Source organism: Rattus norvegicus, chromosome X (genome assembly GCF_036323735.1).
Source record: "Rattus norvegicus strain BN/NHsdMcwi chromosome X, GRCr8, whole genome shotgun sequence".
Lineage (NCBI taxonomy): Eukaryota > Metazoa > Chordata > Mammalia > Rodentia > Muridae > Rattus > Rattus norvegicus.
This window is the reverse complement of record NC_086039.1, coordinates 78,028,711-78,053,203: the sequence shown is the minus strand read 5'-3', so window position 1 is coordinate 78,053,203 and position 24,493 is coordinate 78,028,711. Positions and strand designations below refer to the sequence as shown.

At 37.8% G+C, this 24,493-nt stretch overlaps 1 long non-coding RNA gene across 2 annotated transcripts in view; it reads right to left on the bottom strand.

The window, feature by feature from the left end:
- The window catches only part of LOC134484057 (uncharacterized), a 37,304-nt gene extending 13,424 nt beyond the window's left edge, over window positions 1-23,880 (bottom strand). For both annotated transcript variants that reach the window (XR_010061382.1, XR_010061383.1), the window contains exon 1: window positions 23,779-23,880. This is a non-coding gene — a long non-coding RNA (uncharacterized LOC134484057). The remainder of the gene's footprint in view (window positions 1-23,778) is intronic.
- Between the last annotated feature and the right edge of the window lie 613 nt (window positions 23,881-24,493).

Genomic DNA, 24,493 nt, shown 5'->3' with positions numbered 1-24,493 from the left:
CCCACTTAAACATACAAAGCCCGCTACCAACCATCCCTTAGGAACATTGATAACAACCTGTAAATACACAGAGCGAGATCTTTACATCAGCCTCCATTGTCCTGCCATGGCTTCTCCCCGTCTCTCTCCCTCCTGTCTCTTATGTCAACTTGATTTGTTGGTGGGTTCTTGCAATCTTTGCTCCTCATGTGGGGACTAGCTGAGTGATGCTTGGTTTTCAGTCTGGGGTCACCCATGGGTTTCAGGTAGATCTCTCCTTGGTCCCAGTTTAGAATGGTGTGTAGAGCAGCTCACTGGGGCGGCTCATGGTAGTGGTTCTGGGCGTTAATATATAGGCCATGCTAATAACCACTCTTCAAATTAAACATCAAGAATACAAATAACCCAACTAAAAATGTGCCGTGGAACTAAACACAGAGTTCTTAAAAGATGACATATAACTGTCTAAGAAACACTTTAAAATATTCTACATCTTTAGCCATTAAGGAAGTGCAAATTAAAACCACTTTGAAATTTTGTCATACCTCAGTCAAAATGGCCAAAGCTCATAAACAAATAACAGCAGATACAAGAGAGGATATGGGGAACAGGGAACAATAATCTATTGCTAATAAGAGCAAAATCGTGTATAGTCACTGTGAAAAATCAGTGTGGAAGCCCTTAAAAAAGTTGAAAATATATCTACCACAAGATACTACTATACTGCTCTTAGGTATATATCTAGAAGTCTCTGTATCTTATTACAAAGATATCTGTTCATTTATGTTTCATTGTTGCTCTATTCACAATAGTCAAGAAATGGAAATCAGTAGATGTCTATCACCTTATTAATTAAAGTATGGTACATTTATAAAATGGAATGTTATCTACTTGTTAAGAATAATGAATTATATAGTTTTCAACAAGTATTATTTCATGATATCAAATGCAGTGTTATTTATATATTATTGGTAGCCCAGGAAATTATATGAGTTGGCCCAAATGTTACTTTGACTTTTGTCTCTATCCAGACTTACCTTCCTTCAGCAGGAGACTTCAAAAAAGAAGGAAGGAAGATGAATTATGAAGTTTGCAGATAAATGGATGGAATAGAAAATAATCATCCTGGGTGAAGTAAACCATACCCAGAAAGTCAAACATTTCATGTTTTATCTCATATGTGGAGTAAGCTTTTAATCTTTTGGGTATGTGTTTTATTTGGAATATTTACAAAGGTTAGGTAAGGGCCATGAAAAAGTTTAGCTCCTTTGAATATAGAGAAAAATAATATAGCAATATGAAGAATAACTGGGGAAAATGGAACATGATATATTAAATTGAGTGACAGCTGGGAAGTCATGGTACAAGAGAGAATATGTGGTGAGATAAGTATCACTAAAAGCCTTTTTGAAAAAGCTATCATAAGTGGATATTAGCCCAAAAGCTCAAATTACCCATGCTGCAATCCACATACCACAGGAAGCTCAAGAAGGATGACCAAAGAGTGGATGCTCCCACTCCTTCTTAAAAGGGGAAAAAATATCCAAAGGAGGGGATATGGAAGCAAAGTTTAGAGCAGTGACTGAAGGAATGACCATTCAGAGCCTGCCCCATATGTGGTCCATATGTGTGTGTGTGTGTGTGTGTGTGTGTGTGTGTGTGTGTGTGTGTGTGTGTATCAAAACCTGATAAGATTGATGAAGCTAAAAAGTGCATGCTGAAAGGGACCGGATATAGATCTCCCCTGAGAGACACATCCAGAGCTTGTCCAATACAGAGGTCAATGCTGGCAGCAAACAACTGAACTGAGAACAGGACCCCTTGGGGGGAATTAGAGGAAGGATTAAAAGAGCTGAAGGGGCTTGCAACCCCCTAAGAACAATAACACCAATGAACCAGAGCTTCCAGGGACTAAACCACTACTGAAAGACTATATATGGACTGACCCAGGGCTCCAACTGCTTATGTAGCAGAGGATGTCCTTGTTAGGCATCAGTGGAAGGGGAAGCCTTTGGTCCTGCCAAGGTTGGACCCCCAGTGCAGGGGAATGTTGGGGGGCATTGAAGGGGGTGTATGGAGGAACACCCGTATCGGGGAGGGGGAGGAGATGGGGGGCTTATGGACAGGAAACCGGGAAAAGGAATAATATTTGAATTGTAAATAAAGAAATATATCTAACAAAAAATAAAATTTCAAAAAAAAATAAAAAAGAAAAAGCTATATAGAAAACTACTACTGTAGAAGCTTCTTAAAATACATACACATTGCTCTCAGAAATGGTGGTCATGCATTTACCTTCTGAATTGTAAGGCCCAAGTAAACTTTTTTCCCCTATGAGTTGTCTTTGGCATGTTGTCTTATCACAGCAATAGACAGAGACTATAAAAATCAAAGCTAAACATGCCAGCTAGAGGAGACTCACCTCATCTTTAAGTACATAGAATGAAAAAAAAAATAAGGGCATAGAAAAACATATTCCGTGCAAATGGAAACCAGAAGAAACTAAGTAACTGTATGTGAAAAGAGATTTGAGTAAAAAAAAGAAAATATCACCATCTCCCAAAAGTACAAAAGGCTGCTAACCAATGCTCTACCATAGGAAATCTGGGACTAATTAAGATGCAAATCACAATAGGGTTAATGTTGAAATTAAAACATTTCTTGAAAAATAAAAATGGGATAAAAAAGATGTCAAAATATAAATAACAGTAAAAAAAAGTCTAAGAAGAAAATTTCTAACATTAAATGCCTACTATAAAAAGTAGACAACTTCACATTTAAAAAAACCTAATGATATAAAGGAATTAGATATAAAGGTTCAACATTCCTAATGATGAAACCCTTAAATACAATTTATCTTATTGTAGAGAACCCCTACACATAAAATTATTTCCATTGCTATTTCATAACATAATTTTGCTACTGTTATAGACTGTAATGTAAATATCTGTGCTTTCCAATGGTCTTAGGCAACCCCTGAGAAAGGATTGTTATAGCCCAAAGGAACATTGTCCCACAAGTTGAGCACCACTGAATTAGATGATCATTAAGAAACTATACACGAAAATAGTAGGAAGGGATAAGAAAAGCAGAAATAAATAAAAGTATGACTAAAATACACATCAAACAAAATAAAAGTAATAATTTTGAAAATATAAATAAATTTAATAAATTGAGTGAAACTAAGTGAAGAAAAAGACTGAAGAACTAAACCAATAAAATCAGAGATGAATAAAGGATACATTAGAGCTCACACTACAAAGATCTGGCTATTAAAGGTGATTTAGATAATTATATGCAATCAGATTAGAAAACATTGAAAATGCATACATTCCTGAACACATATAACCTATGAATATTGAATTCTAAAGACATAAAAAATTTGACCAGGACAACACCAGTAAAATTAATGAGAAATAGAGTTTATTACTAAACATACTATATTGAAGGGGTTAATTAATGAATTCAATGAAAAATATGAAGAGGAAGTAATACAATTTTTTTCAAACTGTTCCAAAAATTTGAAGGACAGGGAATCTTTCCAGACTTAATCTAGAAGGTCAGCATTATCTCAGAACAAATGCAGACAAGGACACAACAAAAAATGATGAAAGAAATATTGTATTATTTTTATTAAAAAATGAAAGAAAGGAAAAGAAATCTGTAAGTCAACAGATGAAAAATTCTTCAATAAAATATTAGGAAACTGAGTTGAACAGTATGTCAAAAGATAGTATACATTATGGCCAATTTGGTTTCATCAAAGGGATGTAAAATTGATTAAACTTATACCAACGAATAAACACAATGTAAAAACATTCCTACCTTCAACAGTTCCTGAACAGATGTTTGAAACCAACACAACCTCAAAAATTAGGTAGAGAAGTAATATATCTCAACTCAATAAATGTCATATGTGATAAACCAACAGTCAAACTCATGATGATGGGGAAAAGTTTAACAATTTTCTTCCACTAAGATTTAGAATAAGACAGGATGGCAACTTTTACCACTTTTGGACAACCAAATTAAGTGATCCCCAGAGAAATCAGTATAAAGGAAATAGGAAAAAAAACCTCAAATACAAAACCAAACCAAAAGTCCATCAAAAATTATACAGAAAGAAGTCAAATTGTTCTCAGATGGCATGAGACTACAAGGAAACAAAACATTGGAGAAGCCAAAAACAAATTCAAGGAACTCAAAGGATAAAAAAAATCTACATGCAAAATTAATAGTGTATCTATAACAACCTATCAGAAAAATAAATCAAGACAATAATCCTAGTCAAAATATTTAAAAATTGTATCCATGTATATAATTGCTTTGCCTGTATGTATGTCTGTTCACAAAGTGCACGTCTGGTACCCCCTGAATCCAGAAGAGAATGTCTTCTGCAAACAGTCATAGATGGTTGTGAGCTGCCATGTGGGTACTGGAAATCAAACTCAGGTCTTCTACAAGAGCAGCAACGCTCTTAACTGCTGAGCCATCTCTCCTGCTTAACTGATAAATTAAGTAAATGGCTGAAAGGACTCTCATAAGAGTGGAGCTACATTTCTGTGCTATCTCCTCCATTTTGGTAACTTATGTCAGTTTTTATTTATGACTTACGAGAAAATAATTTTTAACTTTGGATATTTGTCACTGTTACATGATGCTGAATGGCTGTACTTTGCTTTAAAGGCCTTGTGCAAACAGTTAAGAAAAAAAAAACATTCTTCATGAACTGAAATGGAGCCAAATATGCTCTAAATCTCTGGTCAGCCAGTGCTTTCCATATTGGACTACCTTTGGAATCTGAATTTAAGGCTAAATGCCAAATGATTCAGTCATTTTCCTAGAGGAAAATTGGCCACTGAATATGAGTGGCAAAACTTTTCATAAAGTAATTCATTCTTATGAGCAAGTTACCTTTTATGTTCCAATTAGTTAAAATGTCACAAATTTCATGTTGCCAAATACATACTTTACCTTTTAAAACTAATACAATCACAAACTTTCTTTTTGAATGATGGAATTGCAGAAGTACTTCTACTTCATACTGTGGCTAAACTATCTCAGTTATATATATATATATATATATATATATATATATACATATATATAATTATATATACATACATATTATATATATATAAAAATTCCAGTGTGTGTGTGTATGTGTGTGTGTGTGTGTGTGTGTGTGTGTGTGCAAATGTCCTCAGGTTTTCTGTATTCAAATGGAATTTCATTTAAATCTCAAAAATTACGTAAAATAATGGACATAAATAAATAAAAATAAAACTTTTTTAAAGCCATGTGTGGCGATTCCTGCCTTTAATTCCAGCATCTGAAGCATATCTCTACGAATTTAAGGCCAGACTGGTCTACATAGCAAATTCCAGGACAGGCAGTGCTACAATGGGAGACCCTGTCTCTACAAATAAATTAGGGAAATACTGGAAGAAGCTGAGGCAGAGAGCAACCCCATAGGAAGACCAGAAGTCTCAACTAACCCAGACCCCTGAGATCTCTCAGACACTGAGCCACCAACCAGGCAGCATACTGGAGCTGCTGTGAGGCCTCGACACATATACAGCAGAACCCTGAAGAGACCTAAGGCCAGAGGGAATGAGGAAGCCTGAGGGGGAAAGGAAGGACATCCTCTTGGAGACAGGGGGTAGGAGGAAATGTAATGAGGAACTGTGAGAGGGTGGTCTGGGAGGGGGTAATGACTAGACTGTAAAAACATAAAAGTAATATAAAAACAATACAAATAAATTAAAGAAATGAGACAGATGGGTAACATTTTCACAGTTCACAGAATCTCAATAAAATATAAGATATATACCTAACCCTTAATTACATATAGCATTAACAGTCAGTTTTCTTGTTTTAGTTGAGATTACCAAAGCCTTTTTTAATAGTTTTCCAAAATTACATGGCAGTACTCCCTTTTTTTGATTACACAATCTCATGCTGCATATTTGCCTTACTCATCAATATTATTTCTAATATTCATTTATTATTAATCACCTTTTAGAACTGATACCAATGTCTTTCTCTGATAATTTCCATACTTACTCAAATTAGGAATAAATCTTACCCATTGCCTTTGTATACCCATAAGTTAAAAAAACATAGAAATTTGTTTCGGTATCTCTTTTTCTCTTTGACTCTTTTTTAGGAAGCAGTTTATTTTTTTTAATACATCTTGATCACTTTTCCCATTCTTCCACTCTTCCAAGTTCCTCTGCCATCCCCAAACCTCCCCTTTCTCCCAGATCCATGTCTACTCTATTTCCCTTCAGAAAAGGGCAGGGCTCTCCACTGTATCAACTGAACTATTTTTCTAAAGGCTACACTCTAGTTTGACCGTGAACCCCTACAAATTCCTATTGAAACCATTGGGTGATATTAAGAGGTGAGAATTTGATTTGTCAAAGATCAAGTGACCATAGGTGTGTGGGTTCATTTCTGGGTCTTCAATCCTATTGCACTGATCTACCTGCCTGTCTCTGTACCAATACCATACAGTTTTTATGACTGTTGCTCTGTAATACTGCTTGAGGTCAGGGATGGTGATTCCCCCAGAAGTTCTTTTGTTGTTGAGTATGGTTTTTGCTACCCTGCGTTTTTCATTATTCCAAATGAATTTGCAAATTGCTCTTTCTAACTCTATGAAGAATTGGATTATAATTTTGATGGGGATTGCATTGATTTTGTAGATTGCTTGTGGAAAGATGGCCATTTTTACAATATTAATCCTGCCAATCCATGAGCATGGGAAGTCTTTCCATCTTCTGAGATCTTCTCTTTTTTTCTTCAGAGACTTGAAATTTTCTCTCAAACAGATATTTTACTTGCTTGGTTAGAGCCGCATTAACATATTTTATATTATTTGTTACTATTGTGAAGGGTGTCACCCTAATTTCTTTCTCACCCTGTTTATCCTTTGAGTAGAGGAAGGCTACTGATTTGTTTGAGTTAATTTTCTATCCAGCCACTTTGCTGAAGTTGTTTATCAGGTTTAAAAGTTCTCTAGTAGAATTTTTGGGGTCTTTTATTTATACTATAATATCATCTACAAATATTGATATCCTGAATTACTCCCTCCCAATCAATCTGCATCCCTTTGATCTCATTTTGTTGTCTAATTGCTCTGGCTAGAACTTCAAGGACTATATTGAATAGATATGGAGAGAATTGGCAGCCTTGTCTAGTCCTTGATTTTAGTGGGATTGCTTCAAGATTACCTCCATTTAGTTTGATGTTGGCTACTGATTTGTTGCATATTGCATTTATTATGTTTAGGTATGTGCCTTGAGTGCCTGATATTTCCAACACTTTTACCATGAAGTTGTGTTGACTTTTGTCAAATGCTAACCATCCAGTGGAAAAAAGACAGCATTTTCAACAAATGGTGCTGGTTCAACTGGTGGTCACCATGTATATTAATGCAAATTTTTTTTCGGAGCTGGGGACCGAACCTAGGGCCTTGCACTTGCTAGGCAAGCGCTCTACCACTGAGCTAAATCCCCAACCCCTATTTTTTTTTAAGATTTATTTATTTATTATATATAAGTACACTGTAGCTGTTTCCAGATGCACCAGGAGAGGGCATTGGACCCCATTACAGAAGGTTGTGAGCCACCATGTGGTTGCTGGGATTTGAACTCAGGACCTCTGGAAGAGCAGTCAGTATTCTTAACCGCTGAGCCATCTCCCCAGCCCTATTAATGCTAATTGATCCATTCTTATCTCCATCTACAAAGCTCGTGTCCACATGGATCAAGGACCTCCACATAAAACCAGATACACTGAAACTAATATAAGAAAAAGTGGGGAAGAGCCTCAAATGCATGGGAATATGGGAAAATTTCCTAAACACCAATAGCTTATGGTCTAAGATCAACAATAGACAAATGTGACTCATAAAATTGCAAAGCTTCTGTAAGGCAAAGGACACTGTCAATAGGACAAAATGGCAACCAACAGATTGGGAAAAGATCTTTACTAATCCTATATCTGATACAGGGCTAATATTCATTATATACAAAGAACTCAAGAAGTTAGACTCCAGTGGTTAAGAGCACTGACTTGAGTTCAATCCAACAACCACATGGTGGCTCACAATGATCTGTAATGAGATCTGATGCCCTCTTCTGGTGAGTCTGAAGACAGCTATAGTGTACTTATATTGAATAAATAAATAAATCTTTTAAATAAGAAATTAGACTTCAGAGAATCAAATAACACTATTAAAAATGTGGTATAGAGCTAAACAAAGAATTCTCAACAGAGTAATATTGAATGGCTGTGAAGCACCTAAAGAAATGTTCAACATCCTTAGTCATCAGGGAAAAATAAATCAAAACAACCCTGAGATTCCACCTCACACCAGTCAGAATGGCTAAGTTCAAAAAGTCAGGTGACAGTAGATGAGAGAAAGGATGTGAAGAAAGAGGAACACTCCTCCATTGTTGGTGGGATTGCAAACTGGTATAACCATTCTGGAAATCAGACTGGAGGTTCCTCAGAAAATTGGTCATTGCACTACCTGAGGACCCAGCTATACGTCCTTGGGCATATACCCAAAAGATGCTCCAACATACAACAAAGACACATGCTCTACTATGTTCAAAGCAGCCTTATTTATAAGAGCCAGACGCTGGAAAGAACCCAGATGCCCTTCAACAGAAGAATGGATACAGAAAATGTGGTACATCTACACAATGGAATATTACTCAGCTATCAAAAACAACGACTTCCTGAAATTCATAGGTAAATGGATAGAACTAGAAAATATCTTCCTAAGTGAGGTAACCCAATCACAAAAGAACACATATGGTATGCACTCACTGATAAATTGTTATTAGCCCAAAAGCTCGTTATATCCAAGATACAATTTACAGACTACATATGGTTCAAGAAGAAGGAAGATCAGAGTGTGGACAATTCAGTCCTTCTTAGAAGGGGTAACAAAATATTCACTGGAGGAAATATCGAGATAAAGTATGGAGTAGAGACTGTAGGAAAGGCCACCCAGAGTCTTCTCCACCTAGGGATTCCATCCCATATATAGTCACCAAACCCAGATACTATTACGAATGCCAAGAGGTGCATGCTGACAGGAGCCTGATACAGTTGTCTCCTGATAGGCTCTGCCAAAGCCTGACAGATATAAAGGAGGATGTTAGTGATCAGCCATTGGAGTATGTACTGGGTCCCCAATGGAGGAGTTAGAGAAAGGAGTGAAAGAACTGAAGGAAATTGCAACCCCATAGGAAGAACAATATCAACTGGACCATCCAGAGCTATCAGGGACTAAACCACCATCCAAACAATATGATGGAGGGACCCATGGCTCCAGCCACATATGTAGCAGAGGATGGCTTTGTCAGACATCAATGGGTAGAGAGGCCCTTGGTCTTGTGAAGGCTGGAAGCTCCAGTGTAAGGGAATACTAGGGAAGCAGGAAGGAGTGGGTGAGGTGGGGTAGCACCCTCATAGAATTAGTGGTAGCGGGAATTGGACAGGGGTTTTTCAGAGGGGACAACTTGAAAGAGGATAACATGTGAAATGTAAATAAAGAAAATATTCAATGAAAAATAAGAAAAGAAGAAAAGATAAAAGATATATGCTAGGCATATGCATAAAAGAAAAATAAATATAAAAAATAATAAAATAAAATAATAATTCCATTAACACAGTGTATATATGTATTCTGTGTATAGATGTACACATGGGATTATGTTATATGGAAATTCTATTTAACACTGAAAAATAATTATAACAGTGCAAGTAAGTGTGAAGAAATATTTCATTGAGACTTGGATTTAACCATCTAATTAGTAATGATGAATACTTTTATATATTTATTTAACCATTTGTATATATTCTTTAAAAAAGCGTTCATCCAAATTATATGCCAGCTTTAAATTAGGTTAATATCTTTAAATTGGTGAGTCATAGTAATTTTTTACTAATTTTAGATACGAATCTCTTAGCAGATATACAACTTAAAATATTTTCTTCTGTCCACTGGGCTATTTTCATTATTTATGTGGTGCTCCTTGAATCACAAAAATTTCATTTCTGGTTATGTCTAATTTTTTTCTTCTATCATTTGCATTTTTGATACCATATCCAAAAGACGTTTGTCTAACCAAAATCTTTCTTAGCTTTGAAAGCAACAAATACAAAGTCATATGCATCCAGGAGCAACATTAGGAATAGATATGAAGCAAAGCCACTTATCTGTCACACGTCTCAGTCATTTTTAGGTGCTTTGCCAGACAAGTCTGGACCGTGCTTTTTTCTCTATAAATTTTCCACAAATCAAGAGACATAATCAATGATTACCTCATTTAGTGGGAAGCAAAAGATTTTATTTTTTCACTATTTTTATTCAGATATTTCACAGATGCGATCTTCAAATCAACCTTACAAAACATGTTATTATCCATATAAAGATTTGAGTTGCAAAGTTGAATTCAGATTACCTGAGGCCACTGATAAGTACCATACCTGAAATCTCAAGCTGGGTCTACTTGGACCCATTATCACATCCACGACTGGAGGCAGGAGTGAGTAATTATGAGAATAGGATTAGAGTCAGAGTATCTTGCTTCATCCATAGTGGGTTTTTTTTTTTTTTATTAACTTGAGTATTTCTTATATACATTTCGAGTGTTATTCCCTTTCCCGGTTTCCGGGCAAACATCCCCCTCCCCCCTCCCCTTCCTTATGGGTGTTCCCCTCCCAACCCTCCCCCCATTGCCGCCCTCCCCCCATAGATTAGTTCACTGGGGGTTCAGTCTTAGCAGGACCCAGGGCTTCCCCTTCCACTGGTGCTCTTACTAGGATATTCATTGCTACCTATGGGGTCAGAGTCCAGGGTCAGTCCATGTATATATAGTCTTTAGGTAGTGGCTTAGTCCCTGGAAGCTCTGGTTGCTTGGCATTGTTGTACTTTTGGGGTCTCGAGCCCCTTCAAGCTCTTCCAGTTCTATCTCTGATTCCTTCAACAGGAGACCTATTCTCAGTTCAGTGGTTTGCTGCTGGCATTCGCCTCTGTATTTGCTGTATTCTGGCTGTGTCTCTCAGGAGCGATCTACATCCGGCTCCTGTCAGTCTGCACTTCTTTGCTTCATCCATCTTGTCTAATTGGGTGGCTGTATATGTATGGGCCACATGTGGGGCAGGCTCTGAATGGGTGTTCCTTCAGTCTCTGTTTTAATCTTTGCCTCTCCCTTCCCTGCCAAGGGTATTCTTTTTCCTCATTTAAAGAAGGAGTGAAGCATTCACATTTTGATCATCCGTCTTGAGTTTCGTTTGTTCTAGGGATCTAGGGTAATTCAAGCATTTGGGCTAATAGCCACTTATCAATGAGTGCATACCATGTATGTCTTTCTGTGATTGGGTTAGCTCACTCAGGATGATATTTTCCAGTTCCAACCATTTGCCTACGAATTTCATAAAGTCGTTGTTTTTGATAGCTGAGTAATATTCCATTGTGTAGATGTACCACATTTTCTGTATCCATTCCTCTGTTGAAGAGCATCTGGGTTCTTTCCAGCTTCTGGCTATTATAAATAAGGCTGCGATGAACATAGTGGAGCACGTGTCTCTTTTATATGTTGAGGCATCTTTTGGGTATATGCCCAAGAGAGGTATAGCTGGATCCTCAGGCAGTTCAATGTCCAATTTTCTGAGGAACCTCCAGACTGATTTCCAGAATGGTTTTACCAGTCTGCAATCCATAGTGGGGTTTTTTAAAGACTATTTTTTGGACAGGAGGGTTAGGAAATCGAATAGAAATATATGGCAGTGGAGGATGGGGGTACTGGCTTTAGCCTCTAGAAAGTTCCAGACATCAGGGAAGAGAGAGGCTCCAAGGACCCAATGGGGATGACTTTAGCAGAAATGCCCAACAAAGAGGAGATAGAACCTGTAGAGACCCCCTCCAGTAGATAGACATAGTCCCCAGCTGAGGGATGGGGCCACCCACCCATTTCAAAATATTTAATCCAGAATTGTTCCTATCCAAAGGAAAGACAGGGACAAAAAAATTGAACAAAGGCTAACGGAAAGGCCATCCAGAGACCGCCCCACAAAGGGATCTATTCCATCTGCAAAAACCAATCCCCTACACTATTACTGACTGCCAAGAAGCTCTGGCTGACAGGAGCCTGGTATGGCTGTTCCCTGAGAAGTTCTATCAGCACTTGACTAATATAGATGCAGATACTCACAGCCAACCATTGGACTGAGCCTGGGACCCCAATGGAAGAGCTAGGGGAAAAACTGAAGGAACCAAAGGGGTTTGCAACTACATAGGAAGAACAACAATATCAACCAACCAGAACTCCCAGAGCTCCCAGGGACTAAACCACCATCCAAAGAGTACACATGGACAGACACATGGTTCCAGCTACTTGTGTAGCAGAGGATGGCCTTATCTGGCATCAATGGGAGGGGAGGCCTTTGGTCCTGTGGAGGGTTGATGCCCCAGTATAAGGGGATGCTAGGGCAGTGAGGCAGGAGTGGGTGAGTGGGTGGAGGAGCACCCTCATACAGGCAAAGGGAGGGGGCAGAGGGATGTGGGATGACGGTTTATGGAGGGGAAACCTGGAAAGGGGATATCATTTGAGATGCAAACGAATAGAATGAGTAATAAAAAAAGAAATGCATGTGTATTCAATGTACCTTGATCATATCACTCACAACTTCTCCCTCCTACTCCACATGCTCACGCTAACATAGCTCCTTTTATCCCAACACACTCTTTTCGTACATTTAAGTCTTCTTCCATTTTTAATAGCCCACCAAGTACAGTTGATATTATCTGTATGTGTGCAAGTGTGGAGCAATCCACCTGAGCATTAACAACCTCCTAGTGGTCACTAGGAATGAAAAAGAACGTTCTTTCCTGCAGAAGTGATCTATTGTCAATAGGCTCTCAGCTACTGTCTTGTGAATCTCTTGAGCCCGCCCCCATTCCTGATAAAATGTTGGCTTGCTTCATCTTGTAACATTTTGTGAGGATCAAATGCTGTCAGTCATATAAATCAGTTTCCAGCACAGAATGATTTCTCAAAAATCATATTCATTATTAATCTGGTAAGTATACATTTTCAAAAAAGATTATACAAGGAAAGTAAAGTTAAGTAATCTCTAATTTCTTTAGAGAACTAAGTTTCTTGTCAAAAATGGAAGAAGTGGTCATATGTTTTTAATACTCCTAGATTACAGGTATTTATTCCTTCATTTCTAAAGCACTTACTGAGTCCTTATCTGAAATGAATAATAGGTAAAGTCCCTGTTTTATAAACTTTATTGCTCGAAACATGAAACTTAAAAGGTGAAAATTATGTTTTAGGTATTCAGAAAATGGCTTTTGTTTCCTGATGGATTATAGTATAGAATTTGAATTGTATCCTTAATACTTTTAAGCAGGTGAACAAGGGGGCTATGTTTTTTTAAAGGTCTCTCTCCAGTTGTCAGATGAAGAGCCTAAAGTTGGATAATTGCCTACAGTGATAATCATATGATATAACATAAATGATTGCACTTTCCTTGTTTTAAAAAAATTGGAACATGATTTCCTTTCATTTTTAAATTTTATTTTATTGGCTATTTTATTTATTTACATTTCAAGTGCTACATCCCCCTTCCAGTTTTCTCCTCTGAAAACCCTGTATCCCACCCCCTTTCCCCTGCTTCTGAGGGTGCTCCTCTACCCACCCACACACTCCCACCTCCTCTCTCAGCATTCCCTTATACCTTCACAGGAACTAGGGGCTCCCCTCCCAGTGATGCCAGATAAGGCCATCCTTTGCTACATATGCAGCTGGAGCCATTGGGCCCCTCCTTGTGTACTCTTGGATTGTTGTTTCTGAAGGAAAGGCCATCCAGATACTGCCCAACCTAGGGATTCATCTCATCTGCAGCCACCAAACCCAGACACTATTGCTAATGCCAACAAGCACTTGTGGACAGGAGCCTGGGATAGGTGTCCCCTAAGAGGCTCTGTCAGAGCTTGACCTATACAGATGATTATACTTTCTAGACTATAACAAATAGGGGTACGATATATTGCTGGCCTGAGTCAAGACCATCTTTTATTAACTTATAATTACAAGAAGACAGACTATGTATTTATTATATATGACTAACACAATTTTGTAGATATATAAATTGTAAGTGAATAAGCTTATGGTTTAAACTAAATAAGATATCAATTATTTTTCTCCAAATGTCAGATTTCTAAGAGGAATATAAAGATCTGTGGTTTCAATCTGTGGGTTGTGACCCCTGTGGCAAACCTCTATCTCTAAAAGATTCTACACTATGATTCATAACAGTAGCAAAATTAGTTATGAACTAGCATACAAAATAGTTTTATGGTTGGGGTCACCACAACATGCAGAACTGCATTAAAGGACTGCTGCACTAGGAAGGTTGATAACCACTGATATAAACAAAGCTATGTTCATTTATTTGTTGATTACTTTTGAGATAGAGTCTATATGCATTGCCTTAAATGAAAATAAAGTATAATTAAATTACCTAATATATATTATCTGAATCAAAACATATATAAGCTTACCCTAGGGTACCATATTTCTATGATAATTCCAAAAGCTAATGCAATGAGACTTTCTCTATCAAAAAGTTTAGAAAGTATTTTTTTCTTTTTTGTCAAGACAGGGTTTCTCTATATAGCTTTGGCTCTCCTGGGACCTGCTCTTAAGACCAGGCTGGTCTCCAACTCAGATCCACCTACCTCTGCCTTCCAAATACTGGGATTAAAGGCATGCACCCCCACTGCCCAGCAGAAAGTATTTTTCTTATCACACTGAATAAAACAAAAATATCAGAAGGCCCAAAGAAATTTCATAAGACATTAAGGACTAGAATGTAAGATACAGAGGACTAAGCTGTGGACATAGCCTATTGAAAGAGTACTTATTTGGCATGGGGAAGGTCTGAGTTTAACTCCCAATGTCAATTTTTAAAAATGAGGACTAGATATTATTGTATGTTTTTCCATGTATAAGAAACAAAATGGAAAGCTGTTTAAAATATATACAGGCTTCCAATTATGATATATTAATTTCTTCTCATATCTTGCAAGATAAAAATTTAAGTCTAGCACAAAGGTTTTTTTTAACTCCAAATCTCATGCATTTCAGTTAACTTCTTGGTAAGCTGGGAGAGTAGAAGTTACCTGTGACCTGCTGGAGAAGTGTGAGAAGAAAATACACACATACAGACACAGAGACAGACAGACACACAGACAGACAGACAGACAGACAGACAGACACACACACACACACACACACACACACACACACACACACACACACTTTATTCCAAAGAGGAGAAGAGGAGCTTCAGAAATGTACAAAAAATAGGGCAGAATAAAAAAAAAAAAACCTGAAGAAACAGAAACGAGAAAGGAGAATCAGCAAGAAGCCAGACAAGCTGAACACTTTCCATTCAGTCATTTCCTCCCATGGCGGGGAAAGGACGCATTTCATATTAAAAGGTTAGCCTGGAAGCTTTAATAAAAAGACTTCTAGTCTGACTTACAAAAAAAAAATCTCACAGCATTCATAAACCTCAAGTGCATTGGGGGTCTTGTTGATAAGAGTATCTTTTCCAACAAGAGGTCTCAGTGGTAAAAAGGAGTTCCCCATCTCAGAAGGGCTGTGATGAGACAGTATCTTAATAGGAAGCTATTGTTTAAAATGGACTCTGAGGATGCCTGGTGTGGTCTGCAAAGCCAGTTTCAGGCTTTGAGGTATATAGAGACCCTGTCCCCCCAAAATATGGACTGCATAGGCTCTCTCTCTCTCTCTCTCTCTCTCTCTCTCTCTCTCTCTCTCTCTCTCCCCACCCCCGTGTGTGTGTGTGTGTGTGTGTGTGTGTGTGTGTGTGTATAAAACAATAATTATAGACGAAGAGGTCATGGATTTGAGAGGGAATGAGAGGACTTAGAGGGGGAGATTTCAACATACCACAACTCCAGGATGAGACAGCAGCCCTAGAGGCAGTTTTAGAAAAAAAGAGGGAAAGCTTAATGGGGAAAAATCCAAATAGTGCTGGTGGCAAGATCAGTCCTTAGATTACAGGAGAATGTAGCCATGCCTTGTTGGTAGGGAGTAGATAATGTCATCAACTGAAAAAATATAGAACTCCGATGTTCTGAGCCTGAGATCTGTGGGTGGATCATTCTGTAGAGTCACCTACATGATGTGAGATTTGACCGTGGAGACTCAAAGAAACCTGATGTTCATGTTGACTGGACAATCCTCTAGTGGGGTGATGAATGCTTAGCAGCTTTAAAAGTATAAACGCAGACCTCAGTCTTTAGGATGCTCCCTTAACCACCAAAACTCTAGGGAGATACCTTCCAGCTACAGCATTAGTTATCTCAGGGCATATGAGTCTCAGGAAGATGAGAGAACCTGCCAAGACAATAAACTGCAAAAATCAGAGCAGCCAGCAGGGGCCCCTGGTATACAAGGAAGGGAAATTATTAAAGTCTAGACAGCTATGGGTTATGGGACACTTATCTAATACAGGGTCACAATGAACAAAAAAATGTGAAAGAGTCCACAGGTTCAACTACCCTATCCACATACACACAGGAATTTTAAGGACCTAGAAGCCACTCCCATGGTTTATCTTTAATTATTCTTTTTACCCCTAGTGTTCTTTTTATTGATTTCCTACTACATTTAAGATTATGTTGACATCATCATAACTTTTCTTTAAAATAAGATGCTCTATTTTTCTACACCTTCATATGTTTGATTAACATTGCCTATACATTATATTATTAGATGGCCTTTCCTTTACACTTTGTTTCTTCTTTTTTGCCACTCCCCTTTCTTTGTAGTATATAGTCTTAGTAGTATTTTAACTTTTTCTTTTAAAATATATTTTAGGGTTTTATTTTTATTTTCCTTTGAAAATTAACTAATAATGCACATTTCTGATTATTAGAAAACATTTTACTAGCCTTCCTCTACACAAAAGAGAAACAAGCCGAGAAAGAAATTAGGGAAACGACACCCTTCATAATAGACCCAAATAATATAAAGTACCTCGGTGTGACTTTAACCAAGCAAGTAAAAGATTTGTACAATAAGAACTTCAAGACACTGAAGAAAAAAATTGAAGAAGACCTCAGAAGATGGAAAGATCTCCCATGCTCATGGATTGGCAGGATTAATATAGTAAAAATGGCCATTTTACCAAAAGCGATCTACAGATTCAATGCAATCCCCATCAAAATACCAATCCAATTCTTCAAAGAGTTAGACAGAACAATTTGCAAATTCATCTGGAATAACAAAAAACCCAGGATAGCTAAAACTATCCTCAACAATAAAAGGACTTCAGGAGGAATCACTATCCCTGAACTCAAGCAGTATTACAGAGCAATAGTGATAAAAACTGCATGGTATTGGTACAGAGACAGACAGATAGACCAATGGAATAGAATTGAAGACCCAGAAATGAACCCACACACCTATGGTCACTTGATTTTTGACAAAGGAGCCAAAACCATCCAATGGAAAAAAGATAGCATTTTCAGCAAATGGTGCTGGTTCAACTGGAGGTCAACATGTAGAAGAATGCAGATCGATCCATGCTTATCACCCTGTACAAAGCTTAAGTCCAAGTGGATCAAGGACCTCCACATCAAACAAGACACACTCAAACTAATAGAAGAAAAACTAGGGAAGCATTTGGAACACATGGGCACTGGAAAAAATTTCCTGAACAGAACACCAATGGCTTATGCTCTAAGATCAAGAATCAACAAATGGGATCTCATAAAACTGCAAAGCTTCTGTAAGGCAAAGGACACTGTGGTTAGGACAAAACGGCAACCAACAGATTGGGAAAAGATCTTTACCAATCCTACAACAGATAGAGGCCTTATATCCAAAATATACAAAGAACTCAAGAAGTTAGACCGCAGGGAGACAAATAACCCTATTTAAAAATGGGGTTCAGAGCTAAACAAAGAATTCACAGCTGAGGAATGCCGAATGGCTGAGAAACACCTAAAGAAATGTTCAAAATCTTTAGTCATAAGGGAAATGCAAATCAAAACAACCCTGAGATTTCACCTCACACCAGTGAGAATGGCTAAGATCAAAAACTCAGGTGACAGCAAATGCTGGCGAGGATGCGGAGAAAGAGGAACACTCCTCCATTGTTGGTGGGATTGCAGACTGGTACAACCATTCTGGAAATCAGTCTGGAGGTTCCTCAGAAAATTGGACATTGAACTGCCTGAGAATCCAGCTATACCTCTCTTGGGCATATACCCAAAAGATGCCCCAACATATAAAAAAGACACGTGCTCCACTATGTTCATCACAGCCTTATTTATAATAGCCAGAAGCTGGAAAGAACCCAGATGCCCTTCAACAGAGGAATGGATACAGAAAATGTGGTACATCTACACAATGGAATATTACTCAGCTATCAAAAACAACGACTTTATGAAATTCGTAGGCAAATGGTTGGAACTGGAAAATATCATCCTGAGTGAGCTAACCCAATCACAGAAAGACATACATGGTATAGACTCATTGATAAGTGGCTATTAGCCCAAATGCTTGAATTACCCTAGATGCCTAGAACAAATGAAACTCAAGACGGATGATCAAAATGTGAATGCTTCACTCCTTCTTTAAAAGGGGAACAAGAATACCCTTGGCAGGGAATAAAGAGGCAAAGATTAAAACAGAGACTGAAGGAACACCCATTCAGAGCCTTCCCCCCATGTAGCCCATACATATACAGCCACCCAATTAGACAAGATGGATGAAGCAAAGAAGTGCAGACCGACTGGAGCCGGATGTAGATCGCTCCTGAGAGACACAGCCAGAATACAGCAAATACAGAGGCGAATGCCAGCAGCAAACCACTGAACTTAGAATAGGACCCCCATTGAAGGAATCAGAGAAAGAACTGGAAGAGCTTGAAGGGGCTCGAGACCCCAAATGTACAACAATGCCAAGCAACCAGAGCTTCCAGGGACTAAGCCACTACCTAAAGACTATACATGGACTGACCCTGGACTCTGACCTCATAGGTAGCAATGAATATCCTAGTAAGAGCACCAGTGGAAGGGGAAGCCCTGGGTCCTGCTAAGACTGAACCCCAGTGAACTAGACTGTTGCGGGGAGGGCAGCAATGAGGGGAGGGTGGGGAGGGGAACACCCATAAGGAAGGGGAGGGGGGAGGGGGATGTTTGCCTGGAAACTGGGAAAGGGAATAACACTCGAAATGTATATAAATAATATTCAAGTTAATAAAAAAAAGAAAACATTTTTCCATTTTCTCTTATTTTCTAATCCTTTTGTTTTATTTTCTTTGTTGACACCCTTCCATTTTCACCTTGTTTCTCCTCTGTTGCTCCACCCCCACGCCCTTCTTTCTTCTTATTCATTTAGAACACTTTTTTCCCATTTACCTTAAATAACATTTTCTTTTTCCTTGCTTTTGTTCAAGGAAAAAAAAAACACTTCATTTCAGTAGTAGAAAAATGATAACTATCTCCTGATACATTCTAGAAGGGAAAAATGCTCAAGAGTTTTGAAACATCAATTTGTTTTCTGGAATATAGGGGAGGAGGAGGAGGAGGAAGAAGAGGAAGAGGAGGAGATTTAAGAGTCATTATGACAAGAACAAACAAAAAGACAGAAAGCGAGACAGAGAAGAGGAAATTGATGTAGTCTGATATATATGTAGTCTAAAGTACTACAGAACTGTTTTGATATCTGTGGCTGAGAAATTTAGATAGCATTTTAAGCTCTCAAGTTTCTGTTCCTAGACCAAAGAACTAAGTTCAAATAGATATTCCAAACTGCTAATCTTATATTGAACATTCTTTTTCCACTCTAGATATATAGTTTCTGACTCATAAGTCCCAGTCTGGTTTACCTTACTTCTGGATACTTCTGGATATGCCTGTAGGTGTCATTTCATAATAAACAGTAGAACCAAATATGCCAAATTTAGGTCAGTGAAATCAATGGAGGAAAGTATTGCTTCTGTGTGAGAACTCATAGGATAGGTCACAAATTGTGTTTAGGAATGGGTCAAGAACCAAATCAGGTTTGAGAGGGCTACTGGATGCCTTAATCCCTTCCAATTTCAAATTTCAGGGAAGATAATACTCAGTCTGCCTCAGCCGAACCACTTTTTCATCCACTGATTAGAAGAGGAAGTGGAGCAAAGTTACAGATAAACATGCTTTACGCAATGGAGATATAATTACTCATAATGAAACTAAGGTATAAATATTGGCATGGAGTTTAGTGATGGGAGCTCCAAGTAAGAGTGGACAGAAGACTATAAAGTATAAGGAAAAGTATCAAGGCTATGATTTAGGCACAAAATCCCAATATTATAAATCAGTCATTATAATCCACATATAAGACAGATAACTAGGAATAAATCTAAGAAGTATTTACACAAAAGATCACAATCTCAGGGCCACAAAAGTACCCACATCAAACTTGGTGCTTACATTCTAAGTTAGTTGTTTTTTATAAACTGGAAGGTGGGAATTTATTGCAGCTGAGGCCATCTGAAATCAAATAGGACAGAATACCCAAGAAAAAGAAAACGCTAGATGCTGTACACAATTTTCCTGAGAAAAGTATTTATGACCTATAGTACAAAGTATGGAATAATGAATCAGTTTGCTCATTATAAGTAATATACATAAAGAACAACAAAGGAAAGACAGGGAAAAAGAGAATGAGATAATAAAGTAGAGAGGTATTGCTGGAGCAAGAAGATTTAAATGAAAATTGGGTGGGAGTACAGGAGAGAGTGGGTGGAGACTTAACAAAAATACGCATATATCAAGAAGTCACATGGAATCCTGTTACCCTGTAAGCTAACCCAAACATGCAATTAACAAAAGTTTAAGCAAGATTATTCTGTGTGGTAAGACAATGCTGATCCCAGAAACCATTGGTTATTAAATGAACCTATCAATACCAGTATCAGATACCACCTTATGAGTCATTGCCTAGGAAAATCTCACAAAACTCTAGAAAAATATAGAATACTGACATTGAAATAGATTATTTGTTGTTCCCTAGAACTTTATGGTAAGACTCTATAGCTGAAGATACCACAAATATGAATGGAGGTCATAAAGTAATTATGTAGGATCTGAGCTATAAGCTTCCTTCCTGTTGGCTAACTTTCATAATGACAGCAGTTTCTCTGAAGGCATCTGGGAGAAAAACTCATCAATTGTCTTAACAATATGTTGACCTTGGACGCTACAATGCCAACCTTCCCATTGATTTAATGGTGGTAAGACTTTTATGCAGTAACCAATTGCATTCTGATTGTGTCTGACGCTCACTCTGCCAGAGGGTACTGTGGACTTGGTCAAATACTAGTCAGAGTAGGGAGGTCATAAGCCCCAGAAGTCGATCTATTGCATCTGTTCTGCTAAACGAACGTGTTTTCAAAATGCCTCCTGAATATTTATGTTTATACCCAATGTTTAATACTGTCTTTAGCCTTGCTCAGAGAAGATTCTTTTTGCAGTGAATAGAAGTCAGTGTAGAGCCATATGGCTGAAAAAAGAAAAAGAAAGTGTTGAGAACAAGTGACCATTGAGTGCTCAGAATTAAATGATACACTGTGCCACCTCTTCTGGATTTGGGGAAAATCACTGAAGAGTATGCAAACAGAATGCAAGAGCTGGACGAGAGGAGGGAGCCGTGGAAGTCTATGAACCTGGTGTAGCCTTTGTACTCATGAACCTACTGCAAGACCTGTATAACTGTGGACCTGTCAACGTTCCATTATGAACTGAGAGTCAACATTGGGGCCTGGACTCTGCAGATATTGGCAGTTGATGCCTGGGGTGAGGTTGAGAATCACTGTCTTCAGAAGGGTTGCCCTGGAGAATTGCTCATGTTCCAGTAGTTAACTCTTCCTCAGCCTTGGTTAAACTTAGTGGGCCACAAAAATAAAAACCAAAACAGAAAATCTGATAGTGGGAGGGAAACTTTTTTGGAGGAGGGAGACCGGGGGTGAGAGATGAGGACAAAAGTGGGAGATGAACAGACCCACAATATATGATACCCATAGACAAAGTTATCACAGAATAAATTAAAAAAGAAAGAAAAGAAAAATGAGGACACAAGGAGGAGAAATTAGAAGAAAAGGGCAGGCAGAAATGCCCATAGAACTCCACAAGCTCCTTTGCAGAAGGCATTGAAACCAAAAGACGCAACGTTTAAGACAGGGTAGGCAATTCAGCTGCAATACTCAACAGAGTCATCATGAGACAAACATCATGGGGCAGAAGAATAGCATTTTATAGCAGGATGTAGATCAAGAAACAGCAAATGAACTATTGGAATGCCCATGTTGATTACAAATGGTTTGCTTATAGATAGAATGAGTTGTGTATATGTAATTCATTATTGATAAGTAATTTCAGGCTTACAAAATCCTAGGTATAATTACGTTCACATAGCATGTGAATTACTAGTTTCCAAACATGGCTCCTTCTATATTACTAATTAAAGTCTTATTTAGAGAAACACAGTACTTATTTGATTGTATTTTAATACTTTAAGATATATGGTTTGAAAATCAGCCACTTAAAACCACAGATACTTGAGTTACTGAAGGTCTTGTGCACACTGTCACAATCACTGTGACAAAAATAGGAACAACTGCTCTGTTGTGTCCAGGAACATTGTTTCCTTGCAGTTATCTACCACCTTGGCTCTTAAAATGTTCTCTTAGTAACTTCTGGGTCTTAAGGGTGTGATGGGGGTGCGGGGTCGGATAGAAAGAGTGTGATAGAGGAATCTTATTTAGAGATGATCATTTTGAAATCTATTATTCTCTTCATGTTGAGAGTTATGGGTCTCTGTGTTAATTATCATCTACTGCAAAAATAAGGGTACAGAAGAATGCATCTGGGAGGCAGTGGGTGAATATGATCAAAATCCTTCATATGAAATTCTCGTAGAAATAATAAAAAATCCACTCACATACTACAACTATTCAAGCAGAAAGAGATAATAGTCTCTTCAACAAATGGTATGGGAACAATCACATAGGCATAGTGCAAAAATTTAAATTGAACTCTTACTTCATGATATATGTAAATACAATCCAAAATCTATCAAACATAAACACATAAGACATGAACCTATAAAACTGAGTAAAAATAGTATTAAATATTACTAACCAAGACAAAAAGTAAACACTATGAAAAATAAATATTTTTCTTCAAAAGCGTGTCAAAAGAGCAGAAAGTTAACTCCCAGAATGGGGGAAACATTTACAAATTGTACATAGGAAAAAGCTACAAAAAGTTATATTAACAACAAAATGGCTCATAATACAAAAATGAATGGGAGCAAAGAACTAACAGACATTTATCCAAACAAGATAACAAATGATAATATTTGCAAGCTAAAAGGTATTCACATCATTAGTCACTGGATAAATAAAAATTAAACCACTCCCCCAGTGTAGGGAAATGTTGTGGGGGGTGTATGGGGGAGGGGGAAGGGATAGGGGGCTTATGGACAGGAAACCAGGAAAGGGAATAACATTTGAAATGTAAATAAAGAAATGTATCCAATAAAAAAAATTAAATCACCATGAAAGAAAAAAAGCGAATGAAGGAGAAAATCATGCATACATGTGTGAGGACATGTGCAAATGTTAATGCTTCATGAGTATGAACAGTTTTGGGTTGGTGTTGTTGCTGAAGAACATTACCTATGTCAGCGGGATATAAAGCCCAAAGGTGCTGGTTGTGTAGCCTGAGAAATTCCTCCTAGAGGTCTCTATTCAGGTGTTGCTGTGATTGACACTTGCGCTGCAAGGGAATAAAAGATGGTTAAGGCAGTATGAAACCAAGTTTGCTTTTATTAAATAAAAGGTGTACACACACTCAGAGAATCAAGTGCAGATGTAAGAGGAGTATGCTTTATCTGCTCTGGCAGTAGTTTAATAGGTGGTTTAGAGGCTTTTAGAGGTTTTCTCGTTCAATGGGTTAATCTGAAGCTAAAGATTATTTTTAATACATTGGCACACTTAGTTTCTCATCAATAGAAGTTACTCTTGGGGCTGCAGAGATTGCTCAGCAGCTAAGAGCACTGGCAGTTCTTCCAAACGATTCAGTTTCAATTCCCACCATCCATATGGCAGCTCAAAATTTGTCCCCAACCCCGAGTTCCAGAAAATGCAATGCTCTCTTCTGACCTCCACAGGCACCAGACAAACAAGCAGTAAAGACAACAACATACCTGTACAAATAAAGTGAAAAGTAAACAATTTTAATAAAACTATTCTTGTTAATGAAATTGTAAGGTAGTTGAGGGACACATTGAGGCTTATATATGGAAAAAGAATCTTTATGATTAAAAAATAGATTTAGAAAAATCAAAGGAATTCTCCCTATACATAGGCCATAGAAGGAGGTCAATACACT